General features: G+C 33.2%; 1 pseudogene; it reads right to left on the bottom strand.

Moving 5' to 3' along the window:
- Window positions 1-251: 251 nt before the first annotated feature.
- Window positions 252-7,788, bottom strand: LOC110804133 (alcohol-forming fatty acyl-CoA reductase-like; annotated as a pseudogene).
- Window positions 7,789-15,961: the final 8,173 nt, after the last annotated feature.

The raw sequence follows: 15,961 nt of genomic DNA on the forward strand, positions 1-15,961 counted from the left end.
GTTGATTACTTACCTAGAGAGATATTTTTTTTGAATGTTAATATGAATGATATAATAAATAGATATCAAAACATGAAAAGCCTTAGAGAGCAATTGTAATTTTGAAGTTTGGTTGTAATAATTAATACTTGTGACTTTTGGATTTTTTTTTAAGTATTAATATTTTTTTTTTAATTTAAACATTGATTTATGATTGTATGGTGAGCGGCGTAGAATGGTGACCCACCATCCGTGAAATCCTGGCTCCGCCACTGCTAAGGGAGAACCGAGTGTTAACACCAAAAAAAAAAAAAAAAAATACATATTGAGAGATTCCCGTAAAAACCTATGAAACTGATAATAATGGAACTTAATTTTTTTTGGATGATGAACTAGACCAGATATTTGACAATTGCTGGAAGGTGAACTTGGACAAAATAGTCTTTCCAATTGACGCATGTGGGATCAAAGTTGAAAATATCTTCATCTAAACCATTTTCGCGTGCAGTTATCAGCAAGTTCTCCGTATTCGTATTCACAAAACTGCGAAGCACATACCACTAGTTAGGGGCTTATGTATTGGATCACCCGTAATATATCTTGTTTTTCAAATACTCAAGGTGTTTTTTTGTTTATTTGACTAATTTTTTATCGGTTAATTAGGTAATTTGAATTTAGAAAAATGAAACCGGTCATTGGTAGTTTTCACTTTTCAGATAATTAAAGTAAAAAGTACGGGTTACTTACAGAGGAAGTACAAGCGCATATCAGATATGTATGGGCAAATACATATCAGAATAAAAATCAAAATAGGAAAAAGGACAAAAAAATAATAATTAAATGGTACTTTTTTAAATAAAAATGGTACTTTTTTTTTTTTACAGAATGATACTTTTTTTTTTACAGAATGGTACTTTTTTTAACATGAATGATTTCTCTTTTGTCTTTTAGCTATTTGTCTTTTAGTTGATACGTGTGTTGCCACTAGGGATGGCAACGGGTAGGATCTGGACCGGATCCTCTAGGATCCAGATCCAGACCCGTTTTTTAGGCAAGGATCCAGATCCTACCCGGATCCGCTGGGTAATTAAATTGAGGATCCAGATCCAGATCCGACGGATCCTACGGATCCGGGTCCAAAACGGATCCAAAACGGATCCTAACTTATTTTTTCATCAAACGAAACTAATTTTCATTTTAACCTTAAAACATAGTTTAATAAAACTTCAATAACAAAGCTATTTTTCCATACAAGCATTTACTAAAATAAAATTTAACAAATCCAACATAAATAATACTAAAAGTTCAAAAACTTCAATAATACTGCAAGTCTTAAGTCTTTACTTTTATATTTTATATTTTTTTTTTATAAAAACGGGTAAACGGATCTGGATCCGGGTAATGACTTAGGACCCGACCCAGATCCGTTTTTAAAACCAAGGATCCATATCCTACCCGGATCCGTCGGGTCCAAAAATTGAGGATCCAGATCCGTTGAAAACGGATCTGGATCCACGGATCCGGGTCGGGTCCATTACCCACTGCCATCCCTAGTTGCCACACATATCTGATATGCGAAAAAACAACCGCGTTACTTACATGCCCTTGAAGAAAAAGTAGGGTTTGTACAACTCCACCAATCTCATCGCTATCTTTAACTTTTTGTGAATGTTAAACAAACTTTTTTGCAAGTAGCTACAACCCATTCTACTAACCAAATTCAAAACCTGCAGAGAAAATAAACATTATGAAAAAATTAAAGAAAAATATAAGGTTAGTACGTAATGAATAACATTATTTGTTTAATGTAACACTAATATAAACGGCCGGTTAGATGCACAATAAGATTGTTACGTTAAAGTTTCCTGAACGATCTTGCGAGCCAAGACAAAATGGTGAATCAGACTAAATTTTTCGTGGAGGCGGGAACGTTTACTCACCAACAGCTATGTCTAATGAGTTTTACTACGTTTTTGTTTAACTCGACTCTGATACCATGAATAATATTATACAAGGGGAAAGCTTGTTGTCTATTAATTCTCAATGAGGACAAACTATTTATAGCACACGAAAGGAGCTAGAAATAATTAAGGTAAACTACAACTAATTAATAGGAAACTATCCAAAACAATGTAAATTAACTACATCCTACTTCTCTCCAGGAGATCATGTGGATACCCACGGAACTTTCTTTAACTTCTTAAATTAATGTTAGGTACTCATTTCTAACCAAAAAAAAAAAACTACATCCTAAATTGCATTTCGATCAATAAGACTTTCCATAACGTAACTCTCCTTAATTATCGTAACAGATTAAGATCGAGATAAAAAAAACGTACCATCTGAATCACAATGTTACATATGTAGAGAATTATTTCGAAAATGCGAAAGTTGCTCAAAACCACGACCTTCCTTGTCTTGATAGGGTTACCCTCACGATTGGTACATGGATTATTAGTGAAGTAGTGGAAAAAAGAATCATGCAACTCCGCAAACGTTACTGGGTTTCTATGCGAGCTTCCAACTTGGTATATACTCAAATAAGGTTTGTTTACATTGGCCTTCATTGCCACAATGATTGAATTCACGAACATGTCAGCTGGTATCTGAAATATAGAGTTTTTATCTATCAAATTAAAATATATACATGATAGATTTACAATATAATTGCTACAAGCCTACAATAATCTTTTACCATTAATTGAGGTTTAGCTTTAAGTCACAACCATTCAGCTTAATTGACTAAATAGCACGTTGAAATATTTTAAATTTTAAATTAGGTTATTCTGTTTTTTTTTTATAACTAATGTAACTTTACCATTATATTATGCCAAATCATGATACTCCCTCATTTCCATAATGTTCTAGTTCAGATTTTTAACGCTATTTACAATTGAAGAAAATCTTTTAAATTTTTCCAATATATATATAAGAAAAAATACGGGTAATGTCTTGTTTGATTCGTCTCAATAAATATTTTAAAAATATCAAAATTTTATAATTTTTGATGTTGCGTAATTAGAGATAAACATGATATAAAATGTACATTGTAAACGTGAAAGTAGCACCTGAAACATTGTTATGGATCGGAAAAAGTATATATATGCTGTAAATAAACTTTTACTGAGTAACTCATTTTCTAAATTAGAAATAATTTAGAAATATGTGCCCAAATGATGTAATTAATTAATTCTTAATACGGGAGTATAAGTTAATGTTTTCATTTTTAACATACTTACATACGGTTGCATATATCATAAAGTTTTTTGTGGCTAAATATTTCAAGCTTTACCCTGAAAAAAAGAAGTGCGGAGTACTCTGTAACTAGGAGAGTACTCGGTACAAGTTAAAGAAGACAAACCAAATCTTGGACAGAATTATTATCGGCGACGACGAAACTTAGACTTCCTTTTCCAAAATTTGCAGCTACTTGATTAATAGACCTGTCAGAAAATAAATAAAAATTCAAATAAATTGCTAGAGTATGGAGTACCAAAAAAAATACTCCCACATTTCAGAAGAGTTGAGATCTTTTGACATTTTATGCTATTCATTTAATAACATTGATATGATACAGGTTTTGGAATTTCACATATCTAACAAAATGTTGTCATGTTTTTTCTCATGTACATTGGTTGGCTCTTCAAAATAGTTTTTTAAGAGCTCTCCACACTCTCTCTCTACAAGACACACTCAAAAATTCATTACTAAAAACACTCAATATTGGTTGGTTACTTGAGTGAGCTCTTTAATCTCTTTTTTACCATTTGATGAATTGGTGGTTCATAATTAATTGTCTTTTAACTAAAGTTACTATCTATTTTTCAAAGTTATTCCTCACTTTTCAGCAATAATCAACTCTTGGAGGGATCTTGGGCAAGAGCTACCTTGAAGTAGCTTTCTTGAAGAGTTACTCAAGAGCCCTTAACAACCACTCAAGAGCCTCAATGTTGGACAAAAAATAATTACGTTCTTGTTGGAGAGCTACTTGAAGAGCCACTCCAAAAGCCCCATTATACATATTCTATACTAATTAATGTTTGCATGAAAACAATTGTACAACACGGAGTATATGTCATATACTCCGTGAAATTTCATACCTGCACCCTTCGATCCAACCAGGAAAGGGTTCTTTTAAAGTACTGCACACAATGGTAGGCCGCATTATAACGACAGGTAAATTGCCTCTACATTGGTTCACAATCATCTCTCCCATCGCCTTAGTAAATACATACGTATTTGGCCATCCATACAATTTTGCCCTGTATATTAAAGGGAAAAAGTTTATAATCAAATACAAGTACTTTATCTGTTTTTTTGTTCTTTATGTTTGATTTTTTGCACGTTTGTTAACGACTAATTAAAGTACATTGAGATTCTTCTATTTTTTTAATTTAAACAAGAAAAATTACGTTTATTTATATTGTTTTCGCTCTTATAAAAAATTTGATATTGCGAAAATGAGAAAAAAATTTAATGTCTCAATAGAAAAGTGTGACACATTAAATAATCCAATGAATTTAACTGGTTAAAATAATCACTGGACACAAATTTTGATAGAATATTAAAGCTTTATGTGTCAATATAAAATGAAATATAAAAAATATTTTGAGACATCCAAAAAAGAAAATGTAAAGAACAAAAAGATACGAAGGGAGTGGTTGTTTTGCGTGAAAAGCTTCTCCGATCCCTATATTTTAGTATTGCGATAAACCTTTTTTTGTAATAATAATGGTATAAAGTTGGTAGAATGACAAATTTCACTAAATCAATTACAAAATCACATCTGAATTGAGTCGATATGACTTTTTTTTTTTTTGATAATGTCACATCCTTTTACATTTACACTTGTATTTTTTTAGTGGATACTGGATAGGAAGAATTCGTGTACACAAATGTGTTCAATATTGTCCAACTTTTTTTAATAATAGTATATTCTGTATGCGAGACGAAAGGCGAGGATTGTACCTTTCACTTCCCAAATCCTTCATCTTTTGTCGAATTGTCTTTTCTGAAACTTGTTTGTGTATAAGAGTGCTTAAAGTTTGTTCAGAAAGCTTCTTCTCAAAGTCAATATCCATGGCAACCTCATCATTCAAAGTCTCGCCCATGGCATATGAGTTTTCAGTTATTAACCCGGCCTTCTCTCCGCATACCTATGCTGAGACAAGAAAGTTTGTTATTTACGCACTATTTGTAATTAGAGATTGCAATATTAAATGAATATTGATTTAGCTGATCCATCCGCAATTATTAAATGGATGAATACCAAAATTAAAAGGATTGATGTAGTACAACAAAATAGATTCGGACTTACCAGTTGACACGTGGATAAGAAGTTCTATTTTAGCACAATTCTTCGCAAAGTTTACGACATGCTTAGCTCCGAGGGTATTCACACCCAACGCAACATCATACCTACACTCAGTCAATATAATGAAGATCAGGTAAGAATTACAGGTTTGCATTTTCTATTTTAAAATCTTTAAATAAGTTAAATTACATTTTTGAGATAAGTTAAGTTACATTTTTGAGAAAATATTATCCAAACTTTTTCATTTTAAAAATTAAAAACTAAGAAATATAAGAGTTACACTAGTAAAACATTTGTCGCACTCAAAACTTATACATCCTGTGTTTTTCTAAACCAATTTATTGTAGACACTTGTTTATAGGAAACGTGAACTTTTTTCTTTGAGGTAATAGGAAATGTTAACTTAAATAAAATAAGTGACTAAAGTAAGAGCCAGAGAAAAGAAAAGAAAAAAAGGAAAAAAAAAAAGCCAAGTGAATTCACTCTGCTTTTTGAGAAAATATTATCCAAACTTTTTAATTTTAAAAATTTGTGTATTTTTAAAGGTTGTAAAAAGAAATTATCCCAAAATTCATGTAAAAAAATAATAAAAAAATACTTAAGTGGGCAAAATTCAGTAAGCGGACGAAAGATATGGCTATTTTTTATTCACTCTGTTCTTATTTAAGTGTCCACTTTTTAAAAATAGCGTTTTCTTATAAGTGTTCACTTTCATTTTTGGACTATACTTTTCCCACTTTTCCATACACTTTTCTCACTTTTCCATATATTATGATTGTTTTTTCTTACACATTCTACACTTTTCCCGCTTTTTCATCCCCACATCCACTTTTATTTGTGCTTTAATACAATTACTATGTATCTATTTTATCCTTTCACCAAAAAAACAATCACAATCATTGTTTTTCTTACGCACTTTTCATTTTCCTTAATTAACGTGAATTCCTCCAAAGTGGACACTTAAATAGGAACAGAAGGAGTATTTTTTTTTTTTGCTGGGGGGTAAGAGGTAACTTAAAAGTGCAACAATTCATAAACCAGAAAACATTAAAGAAAAAAAGGAATATCAATTTCAGCTCAATTTCAGTTGATATTGTCAAACATAGCCTAAATAACTAATAAGGTACGTAGTAATACCTTTCATCGAAATTAGTTGTTGCAGCAACGTTAATAACAATATCTATCCCCTCATACATCTCTTTCAACTGATTAGCAGCAACTCCCAAGTTGTCGTACGATGTATCACCCATAACTGGAGTTATTTTCTCAGATACAAAACTATCAAAACCTGCTCCCCATTTTTCTTTAATCACTTTGAACAACTCCTTGCGTAACACCTGCATCCAACACGACAATATATTATATACTACCTCCGTTTCAAAATGATCTTTACACTTTCGTTTTAGTTCGTTTCATAATGTTCTTTACAATACAACAATATACTTCCTCGGTTCTTTTTTAAATGACACAATTATTTAGGCACGTTTGCCGATGCACGGTTTCAAACATTAATATCTTCAATTATGAATAAGAATAAATTATAAAAAGTTGATATTTAAAAAATATTTATTGAGACGAATCTAAAAGACCCCACACGAGTATGTTTTTTCCTAAGTATAAACCACAAAATAAAGTCAAAGGGGCTTGTGTGAATAGTGTCCAAAACCCCATTGTGTCATGTAAATAAGAACGGAGGAAGTATTATATACTACCTCCGTTTTAAAATGATCTTTACACTTCCGTTTTAGTGTGTTTCATGATGTTCTTCCGCTTTATTCTATTTTTTGACATGAAAATTTACTGACATACATTTCTTATCCCACAATCTTTACAATTTCCCACTCACTTTTTTTTTACTTTATTCATTTTTTTCTTACACTCACTCACCTTTTTACACATTTTTCTTACTTTATCTATATTTTATTATATTCAACCAACTATTTCATTTTTTTTTTAATATTTATGCAAATATTAACTTTAAAGATCTGTATGAAACAGAGGTAGTGCGTAGTATCAGGTCAGACACCCGGTCTATATATGCAAGTAGATCGTATATATCATACTTACTCCATTTTTTAATACTTTTAAGGTTTTGAGTTTTTACACTATTCACATGTGCTACGTTTCATCTCAATGTATATTTTCAAAATTATCGCTTAAGAGAATTAAAACCGAACAGAAGAAGTATATGCTATAGTCGACAAACCTAGTCTTGCAGCCGGGCATTGACTGACTTATGATCTCCAGCCCTCATAAGAAGGTATAGTTTCTTCACGTTTGGCTGAATACGAAGTATTTTTTCCAGAAGAACTGCAATAATATTTTAAAAAAACAACATTATGATAATCCATACATATAAAGATCGACTATAGATAGAGATGGAGAAGGAAGAAGAGGGATAATATATACGTACTTTTAGCAATGAAGCCAGTTGCACCAGTGATTAAGATGGTTTTGTTTCCAAGAAACTCAATTATGCTGCCAAAATCGTCCATCATGACACTTAATTACAAATTAAAGGTTTCGAGCACTCGATCGATAATTATTTGTTTTATAAGTTAATTTGAACAACTATACAACTAAGCAATACTACTATAAGAACAAATATACGTACGTAGTATGACAACAGGTTAAATACTCGATTCGTCCCTAAGCTTTCGCTTTCGAAGATTATACGATATAAAGTTTTATTAACGCGCGTACAACAACGAACCTTAATTTTATCATATTATAATCTTTGAAAATGAAAATGAAAATGAAAGCAAAAGCTTAATTAGGGACGAATCGAGTATTTAAACTAGCTAATAGATCACAACACATAAATAAACCAGCTCATCCGATTTACATAATCTTCCAGGCAATTCAGTGCCGGCTCTCGATCACTTCGTCTTAATATTTTGGTAGTGGCATTCACGTATGTAATGTATTATATTTTTTACCAATTGCTTGTTGGTTCAGTGGTGATTGGGGCTGAACTTGGTAGGGAGAACTCGTGTTCGATCCCCCGCAACAACAATTGGGAGGGGAATGGAACCTAACCACCCAGAACTCGCCCCGAATCCGGATTAACCCTAAGGGTGAAACGGGTGCTAACACCAAAAAAAAAAAAAAAATGTATTATATTTTTTTAATTTTTTTTATTATTTGTCTCATTTTATGTTGTCCCACTACTACAAATATGGGCAAAGAGACCCTTAATAAAGACCCGTTGGTCGACATAACGGGTCTCTTTAATATAAGAGATCTAATATTATAGACTATTCTTATATGCACGCGATGCGTGCGGAATTACATAAAAACTTAAAATTGTACTATTACCACTAAATATAAATATTAGATAAAAAAAACTGTTCACAAAATTCATATTTAAAAAAATTAAGATTATACTATACAATCATACATCAAAATAGTGAAACAGAGTAATCGTGCCTTTACATGACAAAATTTAATAAATTAAATCAATTTGCTAAGAATGATACAAATATGATTAAAAAAACAGATTTCTCTTCTTCGTACTTCTGGCTCTTTTCATGGGCATTCTCCTAAAAGAATGACATCTCACAACAGTAACTAAACTGGCATACAATTTGCCCAACCGTACTTTACATGAGAAAAAATAGAATTTCAGCTTGCATAATATAGCTTCCATATTTCCATCCCACAATTGATCCACATCCCACATGCACAAAATATATCCAATTACAAAGGGTTTTGATTCGAGTGTTTGTCTGATTTTCATTAGCACCTAATACACAATAAAAGAACCATACAACTGGATGTACACAAATCAACTACTAAGGAAAATTAATAACCTGCTGGAGAGAAAATTCCACAGTTGAACTATTAGACACTGAATTACTATCAGCCGCAGAAACAACCACAAATGGCAATAAAACTTGAGATAATTATCTAAAGACCAACATGAGTCAGGGATTTGTGGGCATCAGCATCAAGTGTTGCAACCGTAGCCACGCCTTTCAAGATCGATGTCGCCTTCTCCAATATTGGTGTTAAAGATTGACAATGACCACACCATGGCGCATAAAATTCCACCAAAACGACCCCATTTGAATTCAAAACATGTCGTTTATACCCATTAAATCATATTACGCGGGCTAATATCAATCTCCTTTAGAAAAGCGTACTATTTCTTTGCACGCGAATATCAATCTCCTTTAGAAGTACCATAATTTACTCTAAAACCCACTATAAAAACCATTCAATTTCCACACTGGAACACTCTCTTAGTTGCTCAATTAAAAATATCTTTAAAATATCAATCATAATTCATTACTGTTTTGGGATGAAAAGAAAGTCTTTTTTGCATATTCTTAGAAAAGAGTATGCACTAATTTTGAATTAATCGCAAAAGAAAACATAAAAAGAAGGAGAAATAAGAACAAACTCAAGAGAAGCAAGAGAATTAATCAAATTATGCATATGTTATAAGACTAACAGCCAAGAGAATTAATCAAAATTATGCACATGTTATAGGTCTGCTACATTTCAATGGTTCAGATCAGTATACTAACAGCCAAGCTTCTGATCAACAATATACGAAAAACCTTATCCATCAGAGTAAGTGAATTATATTGACATTACCTTAAGTTTAGCTCATTCGAGTAAGTAAATCATTGAGAGGAGACAAACGTTGTAGACAAAGTTACAACTTAAAACTTTACAATCTACAACAGAAGTGAAACCTACATTCCATATTAAGGAGAATATGGTAAGTGGACTAATTACCTTCTGTGAAAAATGGGTTTTATGTAAATGCCTCACCAGTTCAGAAGAACCTGATGCTAGAAACAAATCTACAGCAAATGCCTCACCACAACCCCTGCACCTTGTACTACCCCACCAATACCGCACCCACCATACCGCACCGACATTCACATAATAAGTTGAGTTGTCGTGTTGGTCTCTCAAATTATAACCCAATATAAAGTTGTAAATAAGAAGCTAATGACAGATTTATTACTCGCTTCTTCTCAAATTATACTGTAATAGTTATATAGTTTCACTTTTATATCATCTGAAATATTAATTTCAATTTTACATGTGTTTTTTTTAGTGAGGTATATCATGTAGTTTTCAATTAAATAATATTGATCATATGCTGAATGCTTTATCGATTAAGTTATTAGTCAATCACCTTATCTATACATATACGGAGTATATAGTTATCGAGAATTAAAAGATTACGTCCTGGATAGGAATCGGTTAGTTCGACCAACCGTTATGAGTCTGGGACTGGATATCCAATATTTCTGCTCACCCATAGTATTACCTGTAAATAATTAAGTGTTGTAATAGAATTGTTAATTGGACGGATAACATATTCGTTTTCAGTCTGATTGTGCATGCCTATTAGATAACTAATTGTCAAAATCAAGCAAAATGGACATACATGCATTATGAGACAGAATTTAAATAAACTTTGTATTTAAATCGAAATATTAATTAATACCTCTCTGTTTCTGTTTTGTTCTCTCTGTTTCTGTTCTGAAGTACACCATTTCAACCTTTAAACCCTATTTCAGCAAGCAGAAAAAGAAACAAATTTCCAATTAAATAAACATTCCACCCGAAGTAAAAACAAAGTGAAAAGGAAAAAAGTAAACATAAATTTCTCAAACAAAGCCTAGAGATTCCTCTGTTAGGTTTTTGAGCACCAAATCAAACCAAATATCAAAATCAAATCATTCGGTAAATTTAAGGTTTCAATTCAGGACCCTATAGCTACTACTATCTTTCGAGTTCTGATGTTAGGTTTCAATTCAGGACTTACTCAACGACGACGGCGACAATGAAACATTACGATGGGGTACTCTGTCTTTAACAAAAAAACTAAATTTAAACATAAACAAACTAAACAATCCCAAATTTGACAAAATTTACCTTGAATATATGGTATTGATCAAAGCTACATCTGCATCGCTACAATCCAATATCCTCCCTTCAATTTAATAAAATAACAAATTAATCAACTGTGCTACATAATAATTCTACTTAATCAAAATTAAGAAATTAAAATACTACCACTCCAACGGAAAAAAAAAACACTACTTTTCTTCAATTTAATCAAAATCAACAAATTAATGAAGCAATTATATTCATAATATCCTAATATTATGTGACTTCTATAGCTCGAGAATGGCTTGGGACTGTCAAATTTTCAAAAGAAAAGAAACAAAATTTCAGTTAAAATTCAATTCAAAAATGAAGGAGATAGAATGGGAGATGCAGTAATCATAAATGAAAGATAAATACATAGGGAATAGAGTAAAGCAAGTGTACAACCGAGCCGCGGATTACCCAAAAATTGAATTTGGGTTTTTGATTGAATAAAAATTATCTCTAAAACACTGATAAATCCCCAAATGTGGATTGCACTGGTACAGTTGGTGATTCATACCAATCGACTTCGACTTTGGTTTAATCGAATTCATAACAATCGAATCTTTCTAAAGCAAATCAGTTAACAATGGATGATAGCCGACAAACCCTAGAAGTAAAATCATTTCAAAAATTTGCTTACCATTGATGAGAAATAAAATCATTTCAAAAAATTCCAGAATTTCAATCAATATCTAAGTTACATTTCATCAGATATTATGAGAAATTAAGCAAAGGAAAATCAAGAGGAAAGAGGAAAACAACTTGCTTTTCAATGAGGATCGCGTCATTGTGAACCGATTACCAGCGAAATCAATTTGTCGATTCAAATGCGTTTCGAAAACTTGGAATTCAAATGCAACCCCAAATTCATCAACTCCTACATTTGTCGCAATTTTTGTACAAAATAATCTCTGAGTTGAATTGCATTTGCCGAGAAGAAATGTAACGCATTTGATTAAAAAAAAAGGAATTGATTGTAGGAGAGATGGAAGATGAGAGATTGAGTGAAGGGAGGCGAGAGTGAAGGGAGGCGAGAAACTCTAACCCTAGAAACGAAAGTGAGGGGCTCAGCAAGCAGTGAAGCACCCGTAAACATCAAAAGGAGGGGTATTTTCGTCTTTTAGCAAGTGGACACGAAAAGTTAAGTTACTAAAACGCCATCAGGAGCTGGCTTATATAATAGAGATAATGAGTCTCTTACGAGTCAAATACCCACTTAAAATTAGAAGGAGAGAAACAAGAGACCCATTATCTAGCTTAACGGGTCTCTAGTATATAAAAGGGCCCACTTATTTTTCGTAAAAATGGAATAATAAAACCAAGAGACCTCTTATTTAACTAAACGAGTCTCTAGTATTTTACATGACCTGCCACTTTTCCATAAAAATTAAAGTAAAATAAAGAAAGACTCGTTGTTTAACTCAACGAGTCTCTACTTTCCTTCTTTGTCCTGAAGGAAAACCCCGACGAAACCAATTTCACCATATTGTTTTTCCCTGCGATGTTGCCTCTTCTTCTTCCCTCAACATACTCACATACAAGATTTAGGGCAACAATTGGATAACTCACCACCACCGGCGAAATACACTACAATTGGCGACAACACTACCACCGGCGACCTCACCACCACCGCTGGCGACTACAAATTTTAGGTTTTTATTCTTTTCGCATCACTCTCTTATCCTCTCGAATTTTTGTTTTGAATTTCTAATTTTTGTGTGGGCTTTTTCGATTTGCGATTTCAATTTGTAATTGTTGCTACATAGTTAGGTTTTTTTTTTTTTCTTCTGGATCTTCAACTACAAAGTTAGGTTTTTTCTCTTGTGAATTTCTGAAAATTTCATTTTGTATTGCTGCTTAAAACTGTGGCTTAAGTCGAATTTGAAGTCTTTATGCTTGTCAACTGTCAATGCGATGTTTTAGCTTCATTTGAAGTACTCATGCCAGACTTCTATCTTTATGTCGACTCTACCACACAAAGTTACGGATAGCTTGTAGTTTCTAAATGGTGGCGTTGTCATGCTTAATGGTGTTTGTGTCATGCTAAATAAGTTTAGAGGGTTTTCCTGTGATGTGTGATGTCCAGCTTGGATTCTTTCATGAACATAAGATTCAGTATAGGATTTGCAGAAGATGTTTTCCTTCTCATGTTGATTTTGGGTTTATGATTCCTTTTATTTGGGGGTGAGGGGTGGGGGGAAGGACGGAATTCTTGTTTCATCAGGTTGTTGTGCTTTGAAGTTTTGTTTTTAGTTTGTCAAAAGAGGGTCAGGGATATAATGAGGCTATAAAGACAAGCTGTAAACACAAATTATGCGCCCAACTACTCCTAGAGCGCCAGAAAGTTCTTGTGCTACAGTACACAACACTATTTTCTGGCACCCACACTTAAGTGTCTCAAATTTTTTCTGCACCTTCACAGGAAAATCTTCGAACACTTGGGGGGTATATATATACACCGTAATTCCAGTTATTTTTTTTGCAATGATTTTTTAGCTAAGTTCAAAGAAAACAATGTCTCACTCATGCTTATTTCGCTCAAATTCGGCACCTAAAAATTACTCTAGCTAGAACTACGCGCGGCCTGATTCTAAACTAAGTTTACTTAGGGCGGATATGTAGGCAATCCTAAAAATGGATTCGGTCCAAATAATTTGCAAAAATATATAGGTCTATGGATTTTCCAAATGAAATATAATTTATTGAAATTTAATGTGCAAACGCTCGCACCCCGAGCTTTTACATAAACAAAGGGAAATAAAAAACTGAAAAGTAAAGACGTTACATCAAGTTAAAGCAAAAATAAAAGGGGCACAAACACCCAATATTATCCTAGAGCATTACTCTAACTCTTCAGGATCTCCAAACAAAGCCTTGTGGAAGTCGGAACGCACTTGAGCCGAAATAGCATACTCGATCCTTCACCGCACCCACATCAACGTCGATAGAGACGTCTAGCCCACAAACACCCATCTCCATAGAGGCTAAAGCATCAGTCACCTTATCATCATTTATGTCAACTGGAGCTCTAGCAGGTGCAGCTACAGGGAAAAGTGCACTGATAATAGGAGCTTCAACTGCTACACTTGCAGGAATGGAAGTCTTCTTAGTCCACGCTCGTCTTTTCCCTTTTGCACTATGACGACTCTTACCCGGGGCCGTTTCTATGTCCTTCTTGGGCGCAACAGCATCAAGCCCTATAGGCTTGTGTCCACGCCTATTATCAGCATGAGGATGGTCAGCTATACATCTCATGTCTTTCTGCCTCTTATGAGGTCTAGCATTGGCACCCTGAGACCTCGACGCCACTTCCCGCTCGTACTTAGGCATGTTTCGTTATTGGAGTAGTTATGCAGGTTCAACATTACGAGCTTTGGTCATCTCTTCAACATCATCTGAACTCATCCAGAGCTTCTAATTTTCAGACAATGCAATATTCCCCTCCGCGGTGACATCCCAGCGAGGAAGACTATCATAATATTCTGCCCACCCCAGGACGCGTTGCTGCAGAAAGAAAGTTGTGCTTGGTGGGGTAGTATCTGAAAAAGGAATGGTCTGCCGCAAGTTGTACTATCTCATAACCCGGTACGGAAAAAAATAGGTGGGATGTGTCAGCCCTACAAGCCGAGTAAAAACAACACACTCCGACCCTCCTATCACCGACTGCAGACCCCACCACGGGATAACCCACTTGACAGAACAAGGCCGTGAGTAAGATAAGAGGTCCACTCGGCCTCGTTCTCTCTTTGGTGTAGATATTTTCTACTGCCAATCGAAAATCTTGCATACAATATTCATTTTCTACCATTTGGTACTTTTTTTTCCTTTAGAATATTTTTTTTTGGATGGCTAGCCTTGTAATATAATGACTATGAGGGCTTCCTGAAATGAAAAAACGACAGAGAGAGGGTACGTGAGGGATTTTGTTTCTTTTTCCGGGGTTGGTTACAACTCTCAGGAGAGTGTTAAATAGTCTTGTACTGCGTAATAAACAAATTAAGATTGATAATTGTACTCCTATTTTCCTTTTCTCTAAGCACAAATTCTTATTTACGAGTATTGTACAATAAATATTGTACACTAAAGTAAAAGTAACTCAAAATGCTTAAAAGTTATCTTATACAAAGTATATGCAAAAGTTATCTATATTTTTTTGTGATAATTTTTGTTTTCATTTTAATAAAAAATATTTCTTCAAGATCACTAATAATGTATAAAATTAATCATTTAACCCTTTAAAATGTTTATCTATCAACATTTTTTATAATATAAAAGTTAATTAAAATATATTAAAAGTTACAAAAAAATTAAATAAAAGTTAAAAAAAACCGGATAAAAGTTATCTTGGTGTAATACAATAAAATTATCTATCAATATTCTAGTGTCACTAATACATAGAAATGTTTTGCACTCCAAATCCCAAATATTACTTACGTACGATGTCTTTCTCATATGAACATTTTCATTCCCTATCTCAATGTATGATTTCAACGAAAGAGCAAAAATCTTGCGTAAGAATGAAAATCTACCAATTGAAAAACGTCCTCATTCGTTTTGTGTCTGCCGATCGAACCGAGATCGATAGTTTAGAAATCAAAAAAAGTCAACGGTGAGACCGATGATGTATGTTCCGTATGCATGTGCAGGAGAAGATCGAAGATGTCAAATTTCTTCCCTAAAGGCTCTTATTTCATCGTGTGTGCGTCAACGAGTTGTTACTGACTAACCATTTCTGCCCACTTTGTCGTTTCAAACAACCATCAGTTG

Source organism: Spinacia oleracea, chromosome 6, assembly GCF_020520425.1.
Source record: "Spinacia oleracea cultivar Varoflay chromosome 6, BTI_SOV_V1, whole genome shotgun sequence".
NCBI lineage: Eukaryota > Viridiplantae > Streptophyta > Magnoliopsida > Caryophyllales > Amaranthaceae > Spinacia > Spinacia oleracea.